General features: G+C 52.2%; 1 protein-coding gene across 1 annotated transcript in view; it reads left to right on the top strand.

Annotated features, from left to right (window-relative positions):
* The first annotated feature begins 18395 nt into the window (after nucleotides 1-18395).
* Nucleotides 18396-25254, top strand: part of HPCAL1 (hippocalcin like 1) — a 111939-nt gene continuing 105080 nt past the window's right edge. Inside the window, exon 1 of the mRNA XM_079940350.1 lies at nucleotides 18396-18694. The gene's annotated coding sequence lies outside the window, so the exon portion shown is untranslated. The remainder of the gene's footprint in view (nucleotides 18695-25254) is intronic.

Genomic DNA, 25254 nt, shown 5'->3' with positions numbered 1-25254 from the left:
GATGCAAGGAATATTCTGGAAGCTGGACCATGGGGACTTGGTGGTGGACTGGATAAAGGAGGTAAGAGAGAGGGATGGATCACAGATGACGGCCACGTTTGGGCATGAGGCCTCAGGTGGAGGTCAATGCCACCTTGAACCAGGAGCAAAAGGAAATGGGAGATGCATGAGTGCATGGGTGGAGACCATGAGTCCTTTCAAATTACAACACAGTTGAAACAGAAATGAAAGAGAAGGAGGGCAGTACATGGAGAAGAGCATGGAATTCTAGAAAGGATTTGTTGTTATCGTTTTATTTTCAGATTGGGGATAGTAGAGGGTGATTATCCATTACAATTGGGTTTGCTGTGAGCTTGTTATGGACTGAATGCCTGGTCCCCTGAACTTCGTATGTTGAAGCCTCAGTCTCCACTGTGATGGTATCTGGCGGGGGTGGGGGTGGGGGATGGGGTTGGGAGTTGATTAGGTCATGAGGGTGGAGCCCTCAAGAAGGGAATTAGTGCTTTATAAGAAGAGGAAGAGAGACCCAAGTCCTCTTCCTCTCCCTTCTCTCCCACCCTCTCTCCCTCCACCATGTGAGGACACAGGGAGAAGGGGGCCACCTGCAAGCCAGGAAGAGGGCTCTCACTAAGAGCCAAACCTGCTGACATAACGACCTTGGACTTCCCAGCCTCCAGAAGTGTGAGAAACAGATGTGTGTGGTGTGAGCCACCCATGCCATGGTGTTTTGTGACAGCAGCCCGAGCTGACTACTTCTGACACCGACCACAGGGTGTGGTTGTTCTGTCAGGGAAGTTTAGAGGTCGGCCATCCAGGGTGGGAGTGACAGCCACCCACTCACGTCTGCCCTCCCGCCGGGAAAGTCTCCTGGGCACTTTCTGTGCCTCACACACACGGCTCAGAATCACCCCCCCCCCCCACCCCGATTCCCTCCTGCCTTTGGATGCAGGAACAGGGGCAGCGCGTGCCTTAGCCGCAGGCTCTAGGAGTCGGGGCACGGGGCAAAGATTGAAGAGCTGCCTCTTTATTTGGGAAGTGAAAGCCGAGGGCTGTGAGGGTGAGGAAACACCAGAAATGAGAGGACCGTTCTTCCCCAAGGGGCAGTAAGGAGGCAGCAGTGGCTCCCCAGGTGCCAGGCAGAGCCCAGAGACAAAGGAAGGCGATGCCTCTGCAAACCCCCTCACCTCCCATTGGTGCAGATCCGTCAACAGGGAGCTCCCCTGACCCAGGGTGCATGCTCTGGTCCCTTGGGGAGCTTTAGGGAGAACTTCCTCACTGAAACCAAATCTCCCAGCACCCTGATCTCAGACTTCGAGCCCCCAGAACTGTGAGAAATTAATGTCTGTCGTTTAAGTCACCCAGTCTGTGGTATTTTGTTATGGCAACTTGTGATTTTGAATAAGAAAAGTATATTTCATCTTCAGCCCCGCCTCCCACTTCCTGCCACAGAGCTCCTAAAACCTTTGGAATTTCCTAAACCTGGGAGAGATGAAGGTATCTTTTGTTATTCATAATAAGCCCCTTTCAACCGCTGAGTTTATGTTACTGAAGTGACTTTGGAAAGCCCCCAGGGGAGACCTGAGGGGGGCGGGGCTGGAGAGTGAGTCCCATCACCAATGGCCAATGATTTAATCAATCATGAAGTCCATGAAAATCCTCAAAGTACAGGGTTTGGAGAACTTCGTAGTGGAGCTTCCAGAGGGTGGCACCTCTGGAAGGGGCAGGGAAGCTCCTGCCCGATGCCCGGGTTGCCCTGGCTGCTCCGCAGTTGTATCCTTTGCTAATGAACTGGTAATCTAGTAAGGAAACGGTTTTCCTGAGCTCTGTGAGCCACTCTAGCAAACTAATCAAAGCTGAGGAGGGGTCATGGGAATCTCCAACCTACAGGCAGTTGGCCCAGAAGCACAGATGACAAACTGGACTTGCGACTGGCATCTGAAGAGGGTGGGGAGTAGTCTCGTCAGGCTGGGCCCTCACCCTGTGGGATCTGTCCCTCTCTTCCGAGGACAGTGTCAGAATTGAGCTGGAGGGCACCCAGCTGGGGTTGTAGAGTTACTTGATGGGAAAACCAACATATGTGTTGAGAATAGTCTGTGAGTAGAAAGAACACAGGCGCTTTTCCTAGACGCACTTAGAGCAGGCTAACAGGCCAGCTTTGTGCCCAAAACTATGAGCAGCAAGTCGGATTCACCTTTGCTTCCCGCACAGCCGCTGACTGGGTGCCTGGCCCCAGAGCCCACAGTGTAAGCATCCCCAGGAGGGGCCGAGTGAGTCCGGGGCCGCAGCCTCCCGCAGGGAGGGAGCAGCAGGGGAGGAGGGAGCTATCCATGTAGAGTGAGGGCAGCGAGGGCTCATGGCCCCCTCTCTCTGTGGGTTCTCAACCTCACACCCGGTGGGGGACGTCCTCGGGCCCAGACGGTCTGGCAGAGGAGCTGGGAAAGGTAGGGGAAGACGGGGTGTCATGGCCATGACCTTGAAGCGAACAGAGCCTTGGGCTGCCTCCCAAGGGCTTGCACGTCCAACTCTCTGCACCACCCTTTCCCCACTATTCTTTTTTTTTTTTTGGCCACGCTGTGCTGCTTACAGCATCTTAGTTCCCCAACCAGGGATTGAACAGGGGCCACGGCAGTGAAAGCTCAGAGTCCTAACCTCTGGACTGCCAGGGAATCCACCCTTTCCCCATTGATTCAGTTATTAAAGGGTGTCACCAAGTACCACCCAGCTCAGAGGCTTCCCATCATCGGCCCAGCCCTGCTGGCCCCCAGGCCCCCTCTTTGGCTGCTGGTATCCTGGGCATCACGGGGAGGCTTCTGTAAGTACCAGCCTGTGGGGAGGGGTTTGTTCAATGAGGGTTCACTCCATGGCCAGCTGCTGGACCCCCCGCCCCCAGTTTTGCCCCCAAGTGGCCTTTCTCAAGGCCCACTCACAGCCCCTCCCAAGCAGCTGTTCATCCCTTCTCACCGCTCCAAAATGGAACCTCGCTGGTAGGACCAGCTCCCAGCCTGAGAAGTTGGGGGCACGGCACCCCTTCTCTCCTCTTTCACCCTCACCCTCTTTATTCTTCCGCCCCCAAAGTGCTCTCTCTTTTTCTTTCGGTTAGATCCTTTCTGCAAAGGCCAGGCTAGCTTAACTTCCATGTACTTCCTGGGTGTAAAGGAAAATATTTGCGTTTTTCTCCTGGGAGGTGCGTTTAATGCTGGATCCTTTTTAAGCAACAAAGAAAACTAAGAGGAAAAAAAATTGTAGTTTCCATTTCAAACCAAGCTGTACGTTTATTTCCTGTCTCACGTCAGGCAGACATTTGTTGTCTGGGCCCCCCAAATGAGCCTGGGATGCAGTGGGGAATAAGATGTTTTCCGCCCTCAGCACTCCTTGTGGGGGAGTCTGAGCAAAAGACCCAAGTCACAGAGCAGAGGTAGTGCTGGCTAGAAGGGTGCTCAGGGCCCCAGTGACTCCAGGGCAAGGGTGGCAGCTGGCCCTGCAGAGAAGGGGGGAAGGGTCCCCAGGCACCTCTCCATCACCCAGGTGTTGAGGCATAGAAGCGGGGTGGCAGGAGAGGGCGTGGTTCAGCACTCCAGGGAAAAGGGAGAGCTTGGAGATAGAAGACGCCCCGAGGCAGCTCCTTCAGGAAGCCCCGGGCTCCCATACCTCTGGAGCTCTGAGACACAGGGGGCTGAGTGGAGACTCCCCACACAATGCTCCAGGCCCTCTGCCATTAGGGTGTGGGGACCTGAGGCCTGTGACGTTTCTCTGTCAGAGGCTGGTGCAGGTGCCAGGTTGAGCACAAGGACACACCGTGTCCTCTGGCGTATGTTAACTGACCCCAGGCAGCCAGCTGAAAACAGGCGCAGCTCTCAGGACGATGCCTCCCCAGGCTCCATGGGGGGCTGTACAGCCTCCCTCCCAACCTGCACTCCCGGCTGACACACCCGCGGCAGCCCCGGGACCCAGGTCCTCCGGGATGAGCATCCTTCCCCACCGTCAGTCTGGGTGTCCTGATTTTTGGAAAATATGACCACCAGCCACAGCAGATTGTACCCCAAGACGTCTGCAGGGAAGCAGATCACGTGTGACCTTCATGACCTGTCCCATCCCAGCTGCGCTAACATCTGGAAGCTTCCGTCATACGGAGCACTTCCCGCGGGCGGACTCATTCACTCCGCTTGACAGCCTGTGGTGAAGCCCAGACAGACAACCTGGCTTCTGAGGCTGGAGACTGGCGTCCCGAGGGGTGAGGGAGCTGCCTCGGGGCGCACAGCATGGGCAGAAATGTGTGTTTGTGTCTGAGCTTCAAGCGGGGACCTGTGGTCCGTTGCTTTTCCATCGTCACTACTGTGCTTCTCTTGCAAGAAGGAAAACTTGCTGAGCACCTCTCTGGGCTGTCCCCGGGGAACCCTGCAAAGACTTCACAGGGCAGAGAGTGGGGAGCACACAGAGAGCCACCATGTGTGCCTCGACTGCCAACACGGAGAGGGGAGCTGCAGGGCCAGACCTCCTGCGGGGACACGGAGCTGGTAGGAGGTGTCTGCACAACTAAGAGCAGGAACAGCCCAGAGAGGTAAGAAAGGGCGGGGCCTGCAGACAAGGGGCGGGACTTTCAGGGTCACTTTATTTTTAAAAAATTTTATTTATTTATTTATTTTGACAAGTGATATTGCTTTATCTTTTTTTTCCTTTTTATCATTAATCATGAATACTACATTTTTTTAACATCTTTATTGGAGTATAATTGCTTTACAATGGTGTGTTAGTTTCTGCTTTACAGCAAGTGAATCAGCCATACACACACATATATCCCCATATCTCCTCCCTCTTGCGTCTCCCTCCCACCCTCCCTATCCCACCCCTCCAGGTGGTCACGAAGCACAGGGTCACATTTAATTCTTGAATCAGCTTCGGAGGGAGGAACGCTGGGTTCCAATCCCTGCTTCTCAGAGATGAAGAAACCCAGGCTCGGAGAGGTTGTGCGACATGCCCAAGGCTACACAGCTGCAAATGGATTATCAGAAGCCCAAGTCTCAAGGTCTGACCTCTGGTCCGGGGGGGCCCCTCAGACACACCAGCCCCAGGCGCTGGCGGGCACCGAGCTCCCTGCTGGCTGCCCAGCCGGCAGAAGCGGTGGCGCTCTCGGTAGGAAGCCTGCCTCCAGTGCTGAGTCACTCTGGGCCCTGGCTGGTGTGGGCAGGAGGAAGGTGGCTGCCCGGGCTGTGGTGACCGCTTGGCCCTTTGCTCCCCAGGGTTCCCAGCAGCCTGGGTTCACGTGGCCTTGCCAGCTGCGGACAAGCCAACCCACCGACCCCTGCAGGGCCTGGCGAGGCCCCAACCCTCACTTGTCACTGCGTGTTTACTGGGCTGGGGCTGCCCCATGCCCCTTAGCGTGCTCACAGGTTGGGCCGTGCCGGCAGGTAACCCATCATCGTGCAGCCCCGCCACAGTGCTGTGAGGGAGCAGTGCAGGGCTGGAGGGCGCTCAGGGAGGCCACAGTTGAGCTTTGAGATGAGCCTGAAGGGTGAAAAGTGCGTAAAATAAGTGCAGAAGGTGAGAAGGGCCTTCCCAGCGCGGGTGGCGTGGGCAAGGTTGCCTGTGGGGATGCAGGAGGGATCCCAGGGTGGCCCGTGCAGCCTGGCCGATCGGGGGAGGCCAGGGAGAGGGGAGGCCGACTTCTGCTGTTAGGGGCCTGCCGACTTGCGGTGGGCCCCGATTCCTCAGCCGTCTCCACTTTGATCAGGCGCTGGGTGGACTCTTGGGCAGGGAAGGCTGGCCGGGCTGGCCGAGGGGTCCTGCCGCAGGAGCAGCCGGTGGTGAGGACGGCTTGCAGGGCTCAGTGTCTCATCACTGAGATCAGAAGATGGAGGTCTTGGGCACAAACCCTGTGGGGAAGGTCCCTACCCTGTATATTCTCACCCAAATGCACATCTCTGACGGGGAGTCCCTTCCGAGAGCAGGCCTGTCAGGGCCTCACCTGACTTCCGCACAGGCAGGCCCGGCCCTTGCTTGCCTCTGCCCTCGTCCGGGGCTGCAGAGGGTCGGTGAGCTCAGTGCTCTGCTCCCTCTGAGCTGACGGTCTTTTCTGGCAAATCTGGACAGCCTCCCGGAAAGGTGGAGGAGGTGAGAAGAGCCCCTGAAGCGATCCAGCAGATCCCCCCCTCCCAGAGCAATGCCCAGCACCACTGCAGCCTCAACCCCGAAAGAGGAACGACAAAGCCAGGTGCTGTACTGTCCGCAAAGCGCTTTCAGCTCCCTTTTTTCGCTGACGTCCTGGCCCCCCTCCACCTGAAGACAGTGATGCTGAGAGCTCCTGCTCTGGGAGGCGGAGGCGCAGTGCGTGTCGGACCAACGGAGGGCTGGGTGGGTCCGGAGACCCAGGTTCTGGAGCTGCCCGAGGCTCAGGGCATGGCCCAGGCCTGCCTCCACCTCCCCACACCTGTAACTGACACATGGGGGCATTGGTGGGGGGATTATTTCAGACCCTGTACCCCTGGAGCCTCCCGTGAGCCTCTAGACCACGCGCCTGAGAGGCTGGGGGTAATGCTGGGGGTTCTGTTGGCAGCTGGTCTGAACTCCAGAGACAGCGGACAGAGAAGGAGCCATGTTCTCCCCAAGTCAGGACAGGACGCTGCCCAGTCAGCCTGGGTTAGCCCATCGCCAGGACCAATTTTAGAACATTTTTATCACCCCAAAAAGAAACCCTTTAGCAGACACCTGCCCATTTCACTCCAACACAGCCTCCAGCCCTAGGAAACCACGAATCTACCAAGAAAATCAGATGCCTTTACATTGGAGGTTAGATCTTTGCAGATCCTAAACCTGTCTTAACAGTGTAGATACGAATGTATGCTGACTTTTTCTTTCTTTCTTTCCTTTTTTTCTGCCATGCCGCATGGCTTGTGGGATCTTAGTTCCCTGACCAGGGGTTGAACCTGGGCCATCGGCAGTGAGAGTGCAGAGTCCTAACCACTGGACCACCAGGGAGTTCCCTGTGCTGACGTTGACATTTCTTTTCTTTCTTTCTTTCTTTTTTTTTCTTTGACATTTCCTTTCACTGGAAAAGCCCTAAGACCCCCCCACCCCCTGCCCCCAGTCAATATTCCATCTTGACGCTCTCCCTTTAAAGTATACAAAGTATTTTTTATTTCAACTGCTTTTTCATGGAAATCTTTCTAAGATATTGTGAGAATTGTCCCAACAGTCATCCTCTTCCTGTTCCTTAACTACAGGATCTCAAATTTATTTGGAGCTGCAAAGATCTCATTGAAGGACTCCACATTTTCCAGCTTCCTTATTGGAAGGTGTAGCTATAACAAAGTTCTGGCCAGTGAGATGTGAGCAGAAGTGTTGCGTGGCACTTACTTTCTCTTTAGAAAGGAGGGAGATGCCTCTTTTCCCTTTTTGCATCCTTCTGCCTAGAAAAAGTATGTAAGTGTTGGAGCTTTTGCAGCCATTCTGGGCCATGAGGGGACTTTGAGACTAAAGATGATGCAAGGAGGAAAAACACAAAAATAGAAGACCAAGTCCCAGTCACCTGGACAATTTCAATCCCAGACTTCCTGTCTTTGGGCTATTTCCTGTCTCTGGGTTTCTCAACTTTATTGAGTTATAATTTACATAAAATAAATTGCACCCATTTTAAGTGTACAGTTCAATGAGGTTTGATGTGTGTATATACCCATGCAACCACCATCCCAATCAAGATACATATATATATCCCCGTTACCCCCAAACGTTTCCTTGTACCTTTTTGTGGTCAATCCCCACCCCCTTCCTCCATATACCTACTCTATCTCCTTTCTGTCCTATAGATTAGTTTTGCCCTGGTCTACTTTTATAAGAGAAAAAATGAAATGTTTACTTTGCTGAAGCCAGTATTTCTTGGGCCTTTATTATTTGCAGCTGATTCTAATGCAGAATTGAATATAGATGTATTACACAGTCTCAGATAGAGGCTCCTAAACACATTGTATGTGACATGTTTTTGATAACTTCAGACCATTGTTAGATATCCTGTGTCTTTGATTGTTCCCTGGGAAACAGATTTGGAGGTGAGATCTTCAGGCAGGAGGTTTATGAGGGAGTGCCCTTGGGGACACACCTCTGCAGGAAGCAAGAGACACAGAATGAAGCAGCTACAGCAGAGCCTCAGCCATCCTCACAGGGAGCTCTGAGGCTGGGGAGACCTTCAGAGACGTCCTGAGCTGTGTCCCCAAGCTAACAGTTACTGGATGTGGGCTGTCCCTGGGGAGCGGTGAACCTTAGGCCAAGCAGCTCTTTTCACTCAAGGCGGTTCCCAGGGAGGGATGAGCCGAGAGCCATTAGTAGCCAACACTCCCAGCAGCTGAGGTGTGCGTGTCTTGGGTCTGATGGGGAGTCTGGGAGGTGCATCACAGCAGCCACGACACCGCGAGTTCTGGGTGGTATCCTCAGGGCAACTCAGGGGCGTGCGAGCGGCTTGCGCTTGCCTGGCAAGATCTTACGTCCCTCTTGGGGCAGATGCCCGGCTCTGTGGGCCCTGAAGCTCTCAGAACAGCAGAGGCCTGATCTTGGGGGCAGGGCCATGGGTTGTCAAGGAAGCTGTCTGCTCTGCTTCTGCTGGACCTTCCGTGCGCTTCTCCTCCTGGATCCCTCTGGACAGCCCCTCCTACACCCCCTCCCCGGGGAGGCTGTGGCATCAGACGCCTTCTCTCACTGTCTCTTAAGCTTCCCCTCATAGGGGCTGTCTTTGCACACCCTGACTTTGGCAGTGCCTCCTCCTGTCCCGGCCCTTCCTTAATTTTGAGCTTTACGGTGACTTTGACCCTGCTCGAAAGACATGAAATTTTAACATCCTTCTGAGCTACTCACATTCCTCTGTTGTGAGAATTGTTTCTAATAGCCTGCTTTATTTTGCCAACTAAGGCTGAAGCTTCTATACAATTTGGCACCTGGGCTTCATAACAACTGTCTCCACCATGCCAAGGGCCCTTCCCTTGGTTTGAGGGTTGCATTCCAAAGAGTTGAGGTTCCTGGCACTTTGACTTTTAGATTAGCCGGACTTTACCATAGATCAGAACTGGAGACTTAACATCAAATAAAATGTGGGTCAAGGGATACTATTCATGTTACTTTTTAATGAGAACTATTTAAAATACAGGTAAGTACTGGGACTTCCCTGGCGCTCCAGTGGTTAAGACTCCATGCTTCCGCTGCCGGGGGCACAGGTTCAACTAAGATCCCGCATGCCACGTGGCGTCGCAAAAAAAAAAAAAATAAATAAAATAAAATATAGGTAAGTACAGAGAATATCAGATACATATGCATCCACAACAGAGTGGCTGTCAGGACATAGTGGCTTCTTTTTTTTTTTTGGCCATGCTGCAAAGCCTGAGGGATCTTAGTTCCCCGACTAAGATCAAACCCGTGCCCCCTGCACTGGAAGTGCAGAGCCCTAACCACTGGACCGCCAGAGGATTCCCTTCATATTTTTAGAAATAATGTACATCAGGTAACAGTGAGGCCCCCTTCCACCACTCCAGTCTTTTTCCCACCCTGCCCTGTTCCAGAAACAATGCTTAACATGAATTAGTGACATTCTTTTTCAGTCCATTTCGATACTTTTGCTATATTTGTATATATTTACACAGATATACATTGTATCGTATGTTTTAAATAAACCTAAACAGTAACATACCATGGAGTTTCCACTCCTTGCCTTTTTAAAAAATTCAGTGCTGTGTTTTAGATCTGTCTACGTTAATTCAGATACATCTAGTTGGTTGATTTTAACTGTGGTTTATAGGAGCCCATCGTGTGACTATAAAGTGATTTATTTACTCATTCGCTGACTGTGGGACATTGAGGCTGCTTTCAATTTTCACTCCTCCTTTGTTGCGGTGATGTTCTTGCACATGGACTTCTGGCTTCTGCACAGAGGTTTTCTTGGGGTGGATAACCGGAGGGGGCGACAATTGCTGGACGGAACGGTATTTGCCTCTCTGCTTTACTAGATGTTGCCAAATTGCCCTCCAAAGCGATTGTCGCAATTTCCCCTCCATGTACTCGCGTCCCTTACTCACATCCTCTTCACTACTTGGTACTGGTAAGGAGTAACCCTATCTCTCTCGTGGTTGCTGTATTTTGTCTCAGCTGCTGAGGAGGCTGGACATCTTTCATGCTTCTTGGCCACTCGGATTATGTCTTCTGTGCAATTCCTTTTTCACTTTATAAAAGGATTTTGCCCTTCAAGTTTCTTTTAATGTCATGTTCTTGCAATACTAAAAAAAAAAAAAAAACTGTAGCCCCACAGGTCATGTGAAGCTGCAGGGAAAAACTCTTACGTAGGAGTCCAGGACAGAGTCTAGCTCCCACCTCGATGTTATTATCTATATAATTTGGGGCAAATATCTTCCTCTCTGATTTTTAAAAGTTTATTTTTCAAGTGTACAGTTCAGTGGTTGCAAGTATACTCACAAGGCTGCACAGCCATCTTCCCTGTCTAATTCCAGAAAGAAACCCCGCGCCCACTGGCGGTCAGTCTTCCTCCATTTTCCTCAAGTCTCAGACTCTGGCAACCACTAATCTACTGTCAGTCTCTGTGGCTTTGCTTGTTCTGGACACTTTGTGTAGCTCCTTTCACTCAGCACGATGTTCTCAAGGTTCAATATGCTGTAGCATGCATCAGTACTTCATCTCTCTGTAGGGCTGAATGATATTCCACTATTATGGTTAGACCACATTTTCCTTTTTTCCTTTTTTTGGCCATGCTGCACTGCACGGCTTGTGGGATCTTAGTTCCCTGACCAGGGATTGAACCTGGGACCTCAGCAGTGAGACCGAAGAATCCTAACCACTGGACCACGAGGGAATTCCCAAGACCACATTTTGTTTATCCATTCCTCAGTAGGTGGACTTTGGGTTATTTCTACTTTGTAGATGTTATGAATAGTGTTGCTATGAACATTCATGCACAAGTTCTGGGGTAGACATATGTTTTCAAGTCTCTTGTGTATATACCCAGGGGTAGAACTGCTGGGTCATGTGGTCACTCTGTGTTTAACGTTTTGAAGACGTGCCAGACGCCACAGCCATCACACCGTTTTGTATCTGCTCCCCACCAACCGGCAGTGGACGGAGATTCCAGGTTGTCCCCATCCCACCAACACTTGCTATTGTCCATCTTTTTGACAATAGCAACCCTACTGGGTGTGGAGTAATCTCACTGAGGTGTTGATTTGTATTTCCCTGATGACTAATGATGTTGATCATCTTTTTCTTTTCTTTAATATTTATTTATTTGGCTGTGCTGTGTCTTAGTTGCGGCATGTGGGACCTTTAGTTGCAGCATGTGGGATCTAGTTCCCTGACCAGGGATCGAACCCGGTCCCCCTGCATTGGGATCGTGGAGTCTTAGCCACTGGACCACCAGGGAAATCCCTTGATCATCTTTTCCTGGTGTATGCTTATTGGCCCTGCATATATCTTCCTTGGAGAAACGTCCATTCAAGTCCTTTTCCATTTTTAAATTGGGTTGTCTTTTTATTGTTGAGTTGTAAGTGTTCTTTATATATCCTAAATAAAAGTTCCTTAGATATTTAAGTTGCAAATATCTTGTTCCATTTTGTGGGTTGTCTCTTCACGTTATTGAGAGTGTCCTTTGAAGCACAAAAGTTCTATTTATTTATTTGTCTGTTTGGTTGCGCCGGGTCTTAGTTGCGGCAGGTGGGCTCCTTAGTTGCGGCTCACCAGTGAAGCACAAAAGTTTTTAATTTTGATGTCTAACTTGTCAGTTTTTTCTTTGGTTGCCTGTGTTTTGGGGTCATAGCTAAGAAACCATTGCCTGATCCACAGTCAAAAAGAGTTATGCTTAGTTTATAAAACTCCTTCTAAGAGTTTTATAGTTTTAGCTCTTACATTTAGGTCTTTGATCCATTCTGAGTTAAATTTTTGTAAATGGTGTGAGGTAGGGGCCCAACTTCATTCTTTTTCAAGTGACTATCTAGTTGTTCCAGTACCATTTGTTGAAAAGACTATTAGGCCCTTGAATCGCATCTAATCCGAACTGAGATGTGCTGTAAGTACAGAACACACGCTGAATTTCAAAGACTTAGTATGAAATAAAAAGAATGCAAAATGTCTCATTCATAATTTTTAGATTGATTACATGTTGAAGTAATAGTTTTTATAGATGGGATTAAATAAAATGTATCATTAAAATTAATTTCATCTGTGTGGTTTTACTTTTAAAATTGTGCCTGCGTCTGTGGCTTGTGCTGTCTTTCTGTTGGGATTTGGACACTGTTGGCTGCAAGAAGGTACAGGACTGCAGGCTGTTCCTTGCACCCCACAGTAGCTGTGGAACTGTTGCAGGCACACACCTATTGTCCTGCTCAGGGCATGTACCAATTTCTCAGGCACCAGGAGCTCTATTTCCCAGAAAAGAAGCCATCAGGAGCAGAGCTGGAAAGGCAAGCAGCCTTTTCCAGTATGAACTGGTTTGAAACAGTGGTCAAGCCACTGTTTGTGTTTGGCTTTGGGTTTTGTCCTTTCGAGGGAGCCTTATGCAGCCAGACAGACTCTGGGCTGCTCGCCACTTCATTCACTGACATGGAAAAGATGTCAGGCCTGGCGGGCAGAGCCCTGGGCTGGGGGCTTCGGCTTGCGGGGGCTGGCAGGCTGCTGCCCCGATGCCTCCTCCTGCACTGGGTAACCATGTTATCCACAGCCGTGCTGTGCATGGACACACGCCCTGGCCCATCTTGCTCTGCAAATCAACAACATGCATCTGCCCTGGAGGCTCTAGAGCAACCCGCCCGCCTATCCTTGCGAGCCACCGCTTTAAGATCAACACCCTCGGTCCTTGGTCTGCACTGCAACACAGGACAAAGGCATTCCCATTCCGAGGTGCATCTGAATGCAGCTCTCCCTGTAGCCACCTGAAGGCAGAGCACTCGTGAGGAAACAGCTCAGAGAGGGTAGCTGTTCTTGTCCAAGCAACACAGCTAAAACCTGTCGGAGCTGGGACCGGAACCCAGGTCTCCTGACAGACTCACTGCGATGATTTTCTTTATACCTTTGTTCTGAGTCAGCTCGCCTTTGATGTGATGATGATGTTGGTGCTGATGAAGGTAACGTACTGATCATTTATTGAGTTTCTCTCATACCATAGGCCCTTGTACACACATTTGCCTCTCTTAGTGCAGGGGAGACATTAATATCCACATTTAACAAATTAGGAAATCAGAAACCTGGTTTATCTTGACCCCCCCGGAGCTTGCAAGGATGATGGGGAAAGGGGGATCCATCAGAACGTGCCCCTGAGTCACATTCCCTGGCTGACCCATGGACCACAGCATCATCTTTGGGGGCCGCCACAAACACTGGTGGACCTCAGGGCTAAGCAAGATGGGCTAAATGGTTCAATTTCCCCACCTCTGAGCATCCACTAACCAGAGGCAGGTCCAGTGATTCTTACTGTCGGTGCTGCCAGCCAGTTCTCTGCCTGTTTCCTTTGCCTGAGCTTCTGGGGTCAGGAGCAGGGCGGGCAGCCAGAGGGGCCACCATCGCCCGCTCTATTCCTGGCCGTCACACTGTAATTACCAACGAAACAGTGACAGAATGAAAAGAGGACCCGGAAACAAGCGGGCCTCCACCTTCTCAAACATTCCGGAGCAGGGGTTTGTGAGCTAGAGCTTCATCTATTTGAAAGGACCTCCCTAGTAAGATACACACTCAAGTTCAGCAAAGTAGTACAGATAGTTTTTTTAAATAGTATTTTTTCTGATGCCTGTGTGGACCCAGCACAGTGACACTGAGTCTGGCTTTAAACCTGGCTGTCACTGATTCTAATATGCAACCTTACACACCTCATTTCTCCAAGCAGAAGTGTCCTCACCTGTAAAATGCGGGGGAAATGATCTCAAGAATGTTAGATGTTAGTGCTTCCAAAACAACATCATACCCCAGACATAGAAAACAAATTTACAGTTACCAAAGGGGAAAGGGGGTGGGGAGGGATAGATTAGGAGTTTGGGATTAACATATGCACACTACTATACATAAAATAGGTAACCAACAAGGACCAAAGGGACAAAGTACCCGTTGTGTACCCTAACCTGTACCCTAAACAGTACCCGTTCCCTAACCCTAACCCTAACCCTTACCTATAGCACAGGGAACTATACTCAATATTTTGTAATAATCTATAAGGGAAAAGAATCTGAAAAAGGATATATATATATATATATATATATATATATATATATATATATATATAAACAATCACTTTGCTGTACACCTGAAACATTGTAAATCAACTATACTCCAATAAATTAAATAAATAAAAAGAAGACAGACTAAAAACAAAATTTGTACATAAAAAATCAAATAGATGAAAATATTTAATATCTGTCTCATGCAGAATGTGAATGGTAATCTTCATCTCCAAGGAGATTTTAGAAAGGATAACAAAAAGGGAAGTATTTTGTAATAAGCTATAAGGGAAAAGAATCTGAAAAAGAATATGTATATATATCTGAATCACTATCCTGTGTACCTGAAACACAGCATTGTAAATCAACTACCCTTCAATTAAAAAAAAATCATAAAAGTCAGATATTATTAAGAATAATCAGAGTCATTCCTGTTTTCACAGCTATCATATGGAAAACAAGTCGTATGACACCCGTTATGCGTTGAATTGTTCCCCTGTGAAGATGTTGATGTCCTCACCGCTGGTACCTGTGAACGTGACCTTATTTGGAAATAGGGTCTTTGCAGTTGATTAAAGTGGGGTCATGAAGCTGGGCTCTAATTCGATGACTGGTGTCGTTATGAAAAGGGGGAATTTGGACACAGAGACAGACGCACACAGAGGAAAGCTGACATGAAGATACAAGGAGAAGACAGCCACCTGTGAGCCAAGAAATACCCGAGGCTACAGAAGCTTGGGGAGGGGCCTGAAAAGACTCTCCCTCACGGCCCCCAGAAGGAATCGACCCAGCCGACACCTTGATCTTGGACACTCAGCCTCCAGACTATGAGACAATAAATATCTGTAGTTTAAGCCAGCCAGTTTGTGGTACTTTGTTACCGAAGCCCCAGGAAACTAACGTAACACGCTACTCTGAATTTCTTGCTCTATTGATTAAATCCACATGTGATTATTTATTATTTTTTTAAATTTATTTATTAAATTTATTTATTTTTGACTGCGTTGGGTCTTTGTTGCTGCACGCGGGCTTTCTCTAGTTGCGGTGAGCGGGGTCTACTCTTCGTTGTGGTACGCAGGCTTCTCATTGCGGTGGCTTCTCTTGTTGTAGAGCACCACAGGCTCTAGGCGCGTGGGCTTCAGTAGTCGTGGCTCGCGGGTTCTAGAGCACAGGCTCAGTAGTTGTGGCTCCCGGGCTTAGTTGCTCTGCGGCATGTGGGACCAGGGCACGAACCCGTGTCCCCTGCATTGGCAGGCGGATTCTTAACCACAGCACCACCAGGGAAGCCCCACATGTGCTTATTGAGTGACCACTGCATGCTCTCCACGAAGCTTCATAAGGGGTATTGAAGGAGCTGCAGACACAGAAAGGAAGATTCTTGGTTTTATCTCACCTGAGGGAGAACATGCATTCCTTAGAAGTTCAGAGAAGGGAGAAGTACATCTGAGCTGAGGGATGGAGGGCCAGGTGGGAGCTGAACTGAGCCTCAAGGGATGGGTAGGTGCCAGATTGGTGGGGAGAAAAGGGGAAGCCATGCTGTGGGAGAGAAGAGCCTGGGCAAAGGCGGGGGAGTCCAGGAACGCGCCCCGTCTGCTTCTGTGCCTTCCCAGGGCTTTTTCATCCTCCAGCCTCTGCTTCTCCCCTGGCTCTATTCTCCCCTCCTCATCTTTCCAGACCCAGAAAGAATGTCACCTGCTCTGTGAGCCTCTTCTGAGCGGGTTTTGTGTGTCGTCGTAGGTGGTCACAGCTCAGACCTTGATGACAGTGATTACCGTGCTCTGGTGGACATCTGTGGCCCTGTAACTGAGCTTCAAATTGTGTTCCGATTTTGTAGCAGAGACTTTGCAATGAGCTCACCAAAGTGACTGTTTTTCTTCTGGGCACACAGGAGACTGTAATTCCCAGACCCCGTGCATCCAGGTGGGACCAGGTGGTTAATTCCGATCAGTGAATGCGGCGGATGTGCTGTGTGCCTCCTCCAGGGCTGGCTCCTGAGGACCCCCGAGACCCCCGGCTGGCGCTCTCTCTTCTCTCATTGCTGGCTGGTAGCCGAGGGGCCAGTGGAGGCCTCAGAAGCCCTGAAGGAGGGTGGTGGACTCTCTAGATGGAAGGGCTAGGGTTCCTGAGTGCCTGTATGGACTCTTCTCCATGCCCCCCGACCTGCACTGAACTGCACCCTGAGTGAGAAGTAGGGTCCTAAGTGTGACCACAGCAGAACATAACCTGCCCCCACTACCCCAGGCTGATAGGCCTGGGCTGGGCATCTGAGTCAGGGCAGCTCAGCTGTAACCCTACCCTCTGCGTGGATATGCTACCAGAAGCCTAGGCAATGACCTTGGCCACTGGTCTCTGCTGAGAAGGAAAGACGGAGCCCTTGGGTGCCAGAGCTGGATTCCGATGACGTCATCACAGCCCAGCACTGCCCCTGCTAACGGTCATTACCGCACTTAATGCTTGAAGCAGGGCCCTAGGAGACGAACTCCCTGCAGGTTTAGTTCCATCATTTGTCTGCAGAGAGAGGGGTCTGGGATCAGACCACCTTCTCTGCCAGCTCCCAGCCAATTCCCCCCAAAGCTGCCCATCACCATTTCTCTGTGCAGCCTCCTGTGTAGTGGGAATTCACTTACTGTGCTTTTGTGGGGGAGGATTTGAGGGAGGATTTGAGTTCTCCCCTGGAGACGCTAGAAAGACAGTTTGTCTCAGCCTAACACTAACTCCCAGCTCCACATTTATGGCTGTTTCTGTGGTTACATTTCTTTGGGGATGTTTGGGGTGGGTGGTGATGGTAGTGGAGGGGGTGGTGGTGATGGTAGTGGTGGTGGTGGTGGTGGTGATGGTAGTGGAGGGGGTTGTAGTGATAGTAGTGGTGGTGGTGATGGTAGCAGTGTGGTGATGGTAGTGGAGGGGGTGGTGGTAATGGTAGTGGAGGGGGTGGTGGTGATGGTAGTGGTGGTGGCGATGGTAGTGGAGGGTATGGTGGTGATGGTAGTAGAGGGGGTGGTGGTGATGGTAGTGGTGGTGGTGATGGTAGTGGTGGGGGTGGTGGTGGTAGTGGTGGTGGTGGTGGTGATGGTAGTGGTGGAGGTGATGGTAGTGGTGGTGGTGGTGGTAGTGGTGGTGGTGGTGGTGGTGGTGATGGTAGTGGAGGGGGTGGTGGTGATGGTAGTGGAGGTGGTGGTGGTGATGGTAGTGGAGGGGGTGGTGGTGATGGTAGTGGTGGTGGTGGTGGTGGTAGTGGTGGTGGTGATGGTAGTGGTGGTGGTGGTGGTGGTGGTGGTGGTGGTGATGGTAGTGGTGGGGTTGTGGACATAGTTGCTCTTCTACCACCCAGATTTTCTGGGGCTGCTGGTAAGGGGTCTTGGGAAGCACAGACCCTGCTGTTTGTCGGCTAGCTGCTCACGCGTGCCATGGCAGGCAGACGGGAAAGTCTGCAGGAGACACCGGTCCACCTCTCCGAGGCCCAGGGATTCTCAGTTCCTGGGACTAAGATGGCAACCAAGCCCTTTCCTGAGCAGAGACTGACCCCCCACAGCATGTCAAGGAGGGAAGGGCCCGAGGAAGCCCGCTCCTCGTCCTGTCCATTTTATGGGTGGGGAGACCGAGGCCGAGGGAGTCCAAGGGATTTGTCAAAATGGCCTAGAGTCAGCAAAGGCAACCAGAACTGGAACCCAGGCCTCCGTTCTCCCAGCCCCGGGCTCCTTCCCTGAACCAGGCGCGGGAATGCTTGTGGCATCTGCTCACGGGACGGGTGGTGAAAGGGACCAGAGGGACCAGGCAGGCAGCCTGCGGCGACTGAAGCCTTTTTCCCTTCTGGGCCACCCGGGTCGCACTTCCGGAAGAGGGCTCGGGGTCGGCCCCTCCCGCGTGCCGCCTCCAGGCCTCTCCCACACCCTCAGGCCAGAGGCCAAAGGTTAGGGAGGCGGAGCCGGTGCTTGGCTCCGCCCCTGCCCCGAGATCCAAGCGGGGCTAAGACCGGGTCAAGGCCTCAGCCGGGCAGAGCGTGCGCTAGAGAGTAGCGAGGGGGCGGCGTTGGAAGAGCGGAGGCCGGGCGCTGCAGGGCCATAAGGGGGGCGTGGTTAGGGACGGGGGCGTGACCTGAGTGGGTTGACGGGCGGGGCTAAATTGGGGCGTGGTCGAGGCGGGGGCGGGTCCGCAGGAAACTTGAGCTCCCACCCCGGCCGGGCGCCCCGCCTCCGGGCCCCGCCTTCGCGTCCCTTCCTTTCCCGGTCTGGCAGGCGGGCCGCGGCGACTGCAGACGGCGGACTGGCGGATCGGCGGACTGGCGGGCACCTCCACTTCGCTCTCTCCCTCACTGCCGGCTTCCTTTTGTCTTTCTGCGAGGAGATGAGCGCAGGGCCGGCGCGGCGGCTGCGGGCGCACGGAGGCCCGCGTTCCTAGGCACCCTTTCCGGCCTCGGCGCACTCGCCCCTCGTAGCGGCCCGCGCCCGCCCCAGCGCCGGTGGCTCGGAACTTGGGCTCGGGGAGCCGGCGGATCGCGTCCTGCGACGGAGCAGGTAGGAAAGGGGCGGGCTGCGGGGCTGCGGGGAGTACGGGCGTGTGCACCGGCGTGCGCTGCGATCGGGCTCTCAGCGTGTGTGTGTGCGTGTGTGTGTTGAGGGGTGATTGTGTTGCTTTGCGCAGTGGAGTTGTGGGTGACTGAGTACGGTGGTGTGTCCCTGGAATGGCGTGTCCTCGTGCGGATCCGTGTGTGCAGTTGGATGTGCACATTTGGGGCTGCGTTTGTGGAATTGTGTGTCGGGGCGCAGTTGCTGGTGGGGACCGGGGCGGGGAGCGTGTCGTGTGTGAGCGGCTGTGCGTGAGGCGCGTGTGGCAGGGTGGGCGTGGGCGGTCCACCGCGAGCGTGGAGCCCGGGGTCCCAGCCGGCCGGCCCAGTGCGGACGGAGTACAGAGCCCCGGAGGATAGCTGGGATCCGAGGGGGCTAGCCCGGGCTTAGGGGGCAGCCCTGGCTAGCCCTGCCCGGGGACAGGTCCGCGCGGCCCACGTGAGTCGCCTGTATGCTCTGGCCAGGGGAGGGGGCCCTCGCGGCGGCCATCTGCTCCCTCTTCCCCAGGCGGAGGGGCGACGTACAGAGCCCTGATGCGGAGTTAGGAGCGCTGGCATCGCCGTGACTCGCACTGCGACCTGGGCCCGACACGCCACCTTCCCGGGTCGCGGTTTTCTTATCAAGTGGGGACAGTTCCTCCCTCGGGGTCTGTCGTGACGGTTAAAATGAGAACCACTAAAGATGGCTCTCGGCCCAGTGCCTGGCACATAGTAGGTGTTAATGTTAATTGCATTAGCGTCTCTCTTTTAAAAAATCCTTTTGTTTTCTTTATCGTGGGTGGGACTCTTACACCCCCCCGCCACCCCGCGCGTGTTTTGTGCCTCACTCGCCGTCCTAACTTAACCATGAAGCTCCGAGATTCGAGAAAGTTTAGGCTGCCTGCTGCGCCGCCTCCCCGCCGCAGCTCCCGGGCGGCGCCGCCTCGAAGGTGCAGTAGCGCGCCTCGCGGGGCGCCGGCCCTTCTCCAGCTGCGAAGGCTCTGGCGCCCGAGCGGGGGTCCCTCTCCTGGCCGAAGGCAGAGGCTGAGGAAGTCAGGAGCCCTTTTGTTCAACAAGTGCGTAGTCCCCGGGGCGTGCACATCTGCAATCTGAGAGCCCCGGTGTGAAGTGGCGCTCCCCGCAGAGACGGATCTCGGGCTCCCAGGGCACCCTGGCCAGGCCTGGTCACGCCGAAGGCTGCCCCCTTTTCCTCCCCTCCAACATTGATTCCCCCTAGAGGAGCATGATTGCCGGAGCATGAGTCCTGCCTTAGGCCCTGGCACTGAACACCCTCTGGGTACCGGCCCCGTCAACGGCAATCCCCTCTCCCTTTGATCAGCCTTACGCAGGAGTCTGAGGGTCTGCATCCTAGTCCCACGCCTTAATTTTTAAATTGCTTAGTTTCAAACCTACTACTCATTGAACTGCAGTGAATGTGCACACAGCTCTAACCATGATTCTCTCTCTGGCGGAGTCCTGCCAGCAGTGCCACAGCGCTTGCTCAGGCCCAGCAGGGTGAGCTGGCCAGGGCTGCTCTGCCGCTTTCTGCCACAGCCAGTGATTCCTTCCCTCCATCTCTGGTTTCTTCCTCTCAGGACCCTTCCCGGTAGGGAAAAAAAAAAAAAACCCTTCGCCAAGGGAGCAGCTGACCTCATGGTACATGAGGTTGTTAAAATGAAGCGCTGGCAGGGAGTGGGCAGGGCCTGCGTCTGGGTCTGGGTGCCTTTCCAAGTATCAGATGCTCCCGGTTGGTGTTCTCAAGGAAGCTTGTTCAGGCTTTTATGACACAGTAGCAGAAACCTCTGGTTTGTCTTCCACCCGGACCGAAGCCCTGAGATCTCAACAGTGATTGCATGTCAGGGGAACGAATAAGCTAATTTGTTATCCTGATTTGGTGTCAGGAGCATACTTAGAATGGAACCTGCTTTTCGTGTTTCATAAAATGATTTATATCCTAGAGGAGACAAGGCTCTTGATCTGAATCCTATTCTCTTCCCCATAATCCAATTCAATAATAATATTAAAAAAAATCAGTCTGACTTTCTCTGCTCAGAAGACAGACCAAAAGCTGGGATTTTTTCCCCCTTAGTTAAAACCAGCATTTGCCTTAAGGAAACCAGTGTTTTGGCCCTAGATCTATTTCTGTTTCACTTTTGAAAGGCCTGTAATTACCGAGCTCTTGAGGTTCTATTGCATAATGTGCCAGAGGGAAGGGCCAGGGGCTCTGCCTCCTGCTTGCCGGTGGTCGTGGTGCCTCGTTCTGGCCTTGCCTGCTCCATTTGCATTCCGATTTTTGTAAGTTGGAAAATAGATGTCAACGTGTGATAATAATTTGGGAGACCTGGCTTTGGGAATCAGATGTCCGGAAGGTCATCTTCTTGTGGAGAAACAAGAATAAGTCAAAACCCCAGAAGAACAAAGATTTGCCCCAACTCTAGCCAATGACCCATTCATTTCCAATAAGCCCTCTAGAGAGAGACTCTAGAGAAATAAAAAGCTTGGACGAATTCCTTCAGAATTTGTCCTAATGTCCCTTTCTGACCTCAGGGCTGTGCAGAATTAGAAATACAAGGGACAGAAGGACAAGGAGTGGGCCCCCGTCGGCCCACACTCCCCAGCCTGGGCCTTGCACTCACCAAGCCCCATTTCTACTTGGAGCTGCTGTGCAGTTGCATCTGGTAAAGAGGTAGTGCTATCATCTGGGGCTGGCACCCCCCTCTTTTCAGGGCTCTGTGTGCACAGTTCCAAGGTCACCATTCACATAAAACAGCATGGTGAGGGACTTCCCCGGTGGTCCAGTGGTTAAGGCCTCGCCTTTCAACGCAGGGGGTGAGGGTTTGATCCCTGGTCCGGGAGCTAAGATCCCACGGTTTTCTCGTGGCCAGAAAACCAAAACATAAAACAGAAGCAGTATTGCAACAAATTCAATGAAGGCTTTAAAAATGGTCCACATCAAAAAAGTCTTTAAAAACAAAAAAATACCATAGTGAGTGTTCGTCCCTCAGGGCAGTCTGTATCCCCCTTATTCCCACAGGCCTCCCCGAGACTTACTCTAAGACCTTGCATTGCCACTTGGAAGTGGTAGAGTGCCGAGGTCTGATAATCCGGGGTAATAGTAAGGAGCCCCAGACTTTATTTGGCATCAGACAGCAAGCTTCTTGGCGGCCAACATTCTGTCTAGGTTGGGGATTGGGTTGGTATTAGAATTTAGCATTCCACCAGGCCCTAAACCGTGCTCGTTGTTGCAGGATAATGCTTCCAATTTACGAGCTGCCAACCCAGACTTGATGGCGGATTCTGTGTGTTTTGCTAGTTTGTCAGCCCTTGATGTCATTGTGCTGGGGAAGGAGGGCACTTGGAGACTTAATCATGCTCTCCTTTAGGACGCACCATTCTCCCACAGTCTCGCTGGGTTCCTTTCGTGTTTTCACGCCCACACGCCAGTCTGCGCATCTGTGCACCTCATGTGGCTCCTGTCCTCTTCCCTTTGGGTTGAGTTTCTAACCAGGGGATGACAGAGGGTAATTGTATATGGAGATAGCAGAGCGAGCTGAGGGCCTCTCGGTGCCACGTGCCCCGTGGAAAAAACTCTTTCAAATCACTTTCCACCAAAAAGAAAAAAAAAAATTCATTGGAATCTACTGGTGTGGGTTTAATGTAACTTCAGGTAATCAATACAGTTTGACGGGTGGAACATTTCTTAGGCACTGAGCAAGGGGCAAGTCTAAAGAATTAAAAAGAAAAAAATCATCTGAAAAGCTCAGTGAATCCTTTAAGAGAGCCTTGCCTCGGCCATGTCGTTTCAAGTCGAATTGAATTTCAGAGGCAGTGCTTCATATCTTTGAGTTCATGACACGTGACTAACTAAAGACACTTAATGAGAGGCCTCAGGCTCCCTCCCCTGCCTGCATCAGGGCAGCAAAATGGCTTCTTTGACCTTTTCATTTTCCTTTATAAGCCTAGTGTACCCTCTACCCCTAGACCCCTGCTCGCTAATCCAGTAGCTGTGTTTTCTGGATATTGGTTTCTCTTTAGAGTCTTAGTACAACACAGGCTGGCAGGAAGCCAGAAGACTGGAGTAGGGGTGCTGGCCTCAGCCTCACCGGCCTCATTAGGCGAGAAGTCTTCCTTGAGGAGCTAGTGATGGGTTTCTGACCCTTGGTTAAGAAATACTCAGGATTGTTAAATTCTGACTCTGGATAAAGCAGCCGTGGTCCTGGACACAGGAAAAAAGCTTTTGGAGGTATGCAGTTCCCCTCTTGAAAGTCTTCCCTGATTGCCTAAATACGCTGTTGCCCAACCGAAGTCTCCCCTTGCTGTGTGTCCCCTTCAGCAAGGGAGGTGTCCCCTTGGTCAGGCACCTGCCGTCACGTCTGTGCACTGACAGGGAGCTCTCCCACCGCCCTGACCCTGTGCTGTGTGTGTGCTCCGTGCTACTACATGTCACAGCAGAGCCCAGAGCCCACCGCGCCTGCCCTTCCCCCATTCCCCACCCATCTAGCGGGTCAGACTTCTGCTGCCCCGCCCTCCTCCGCATACCCATGCCTCTTCTGCCCAATGCCCAGCAAAGCCTCATCCCTTAGCCTGGAGCTCGGCTTCCATTTCATCCTGTCCCTTTCCACCCACCCCAACCCCCCAGTTCAGTCTCTTCCTCACTAACTTCTTCTGAACACCTACTGTGGTCTTGCTTCAAGCTGGGCTCCGAAAGCTGGCCACGGGCTTCATCCCTGCCCCTGAGAGCTTGGTCTTGGGGCGAACATCTAGTGAGCTGGTGGAATTGACAGGTGCTGGGAGGGCAGCTCCCGCCCCGGGCCCGGGCCTGGGGAAAAGCCTCGGGAGGAGGTGTCTGGAGGGAGGTGGGACAGTGAGGGTGAGGCCAGGCAGGTGGGCACAGCGTCTTTCTTCTCTCCCAGCCACACTTGATCCACTAAACTCCTACTCGACCTTTAAAAATTTTTTTTTTAATTAACAGCTTTGTTGAGGTATAATTTATATACCACAGAGTGTACCCATTTAAAGTGTATTAGTAGGACTTCCCTGATGGCGAAGTGGTTGAGAATCCGCCTGCCAATGCAGGGGACACGGCTTCGAGCCCTGGTCCGGGAAGATCCCACAGGCCGCGGAGCAACTAAGCCCGTGCGCCACAACTCCTGAGCCTGCGCTCTAGAGCCCACGAGCCATGACTACTAAGCCAGTGTGCCACAACTACTGAAGCCTGTGTGCCTGGAGCCCGTGCTCCGCAACAAGAGAAGCCACTGCAATGAGAAGAAGCCTAGAAGCCCGCGCACCGCAACGAAGAGTAGCCCCCGCTCGCCGCAACTAGAGAAAGCCCGCGCGCAGCAATGAAGACCTGCCGCAGCCAAAAAAAAAAAAGTGTATCGTTAGATGGGAATTCCCTGGTGGTCCAGTGGTTAGGACTCTGAGCTTTCACTGCCGCGGCTGAAGGTTCTATCTCTGATGGGGAACTAAGATCCCGCATGCTGCATGGCGTGGCCAAAAAAAAAAAGTATTATTCGATACTTTTCAGTAAACTTACAGAGTTGTGCAACTGTCACCACAATCCAGTTTTAGAGCGTTTCCCTCGCGCCGGAAGGCTCCCTCGCGCCCATTAGCTGTCACTCCCTGTTCCCACTCCTGGCCCCGGGCAACTACCCTCCGGCTTTCTGTCTCTAGATTTGCCTTTTCTTCCTATGGTTCCTTTTATAGATTTGGCTCAAGGGTCCCCTCTGGGAGGCCTTCCTGGAGTCTTCCAGTTAGAATTGGCTTCTCCCTCAGGCTGCTGAAGTAGCCAGTGCTGTCTCCCTGTGGGTCGGGGAGCTCTCTGAAGGAGCCTCAGGTCTTACTGGCCCCTCATCTGTCACCTAGCACAGCGCCGGGCACCTGGGATGCCCAGAGCATGTTGGCTGGACTAACTGCAGTGGCCTCCCTCACGTTTCTTTTGTGAAATCCTGAGTATCCAGCAAAGTGTTGGAATTTAAAGCACAGAGCGTGTCCTTGTGTTGTGAGGCCCTGCTACATTATCTCGTTTCAGCAGGAACATGTGAGGCAAATGGGATGAAACCCATTTTTTAAAATGAAAATGTGGAGGATGCCCAGGGCAAAATAAGTAGCCCAAAGCCATTGGTAGATAAGAAGCAGCAAGAATTAAACCTTCCCTTCCAGGCCTATTAGGCAGTAAGGAGATGCCCTTCTGTGGCTTTTCCTGCCATCACCTCCCAGACAATGTAAATTCCTTCAAGGGCATGAGTGGTACAGGGCGCAGCTTCCTTTGCCCCAGTACTTGGCCGGGTAGGAGTGACTCAGTTTAAGTGTGTGGATGTGCAGCAAAGTTTCTTGGTCAATAGATGTGGAGGAAGGCCCTGGGGGAGGGAGGGGGCGCATGCGCCTCTATACATTGTGCGTTCAGAAGTCTCTTCCTGTGTCATTTTTTAAAAATTAATTAATTCTATTTATTTTTGGCTGTGTTGGGTCTTCGTTGCTGCGCGCGGGTTTTCTCTAGTTGTGGCGAGCGGGGGCTGCTCTTCATCGCGG

Source organism: Stenella coeruleoalba (assembly GCF_951394435.1).
Source record: "Stenella coeruleoalba genome assembly, chromosome: 13".
NCBI classification, from domain to species: domain Eukaryota; kingdom Metazoa; phylum Chordata; class Mammalia; order Artiodactyla; family Delphinidae; genus Stenella; species Stenella coeruleoalba.
This window is presented reverse-complemented; position numbering and strand designations above follow the sequence as displayed.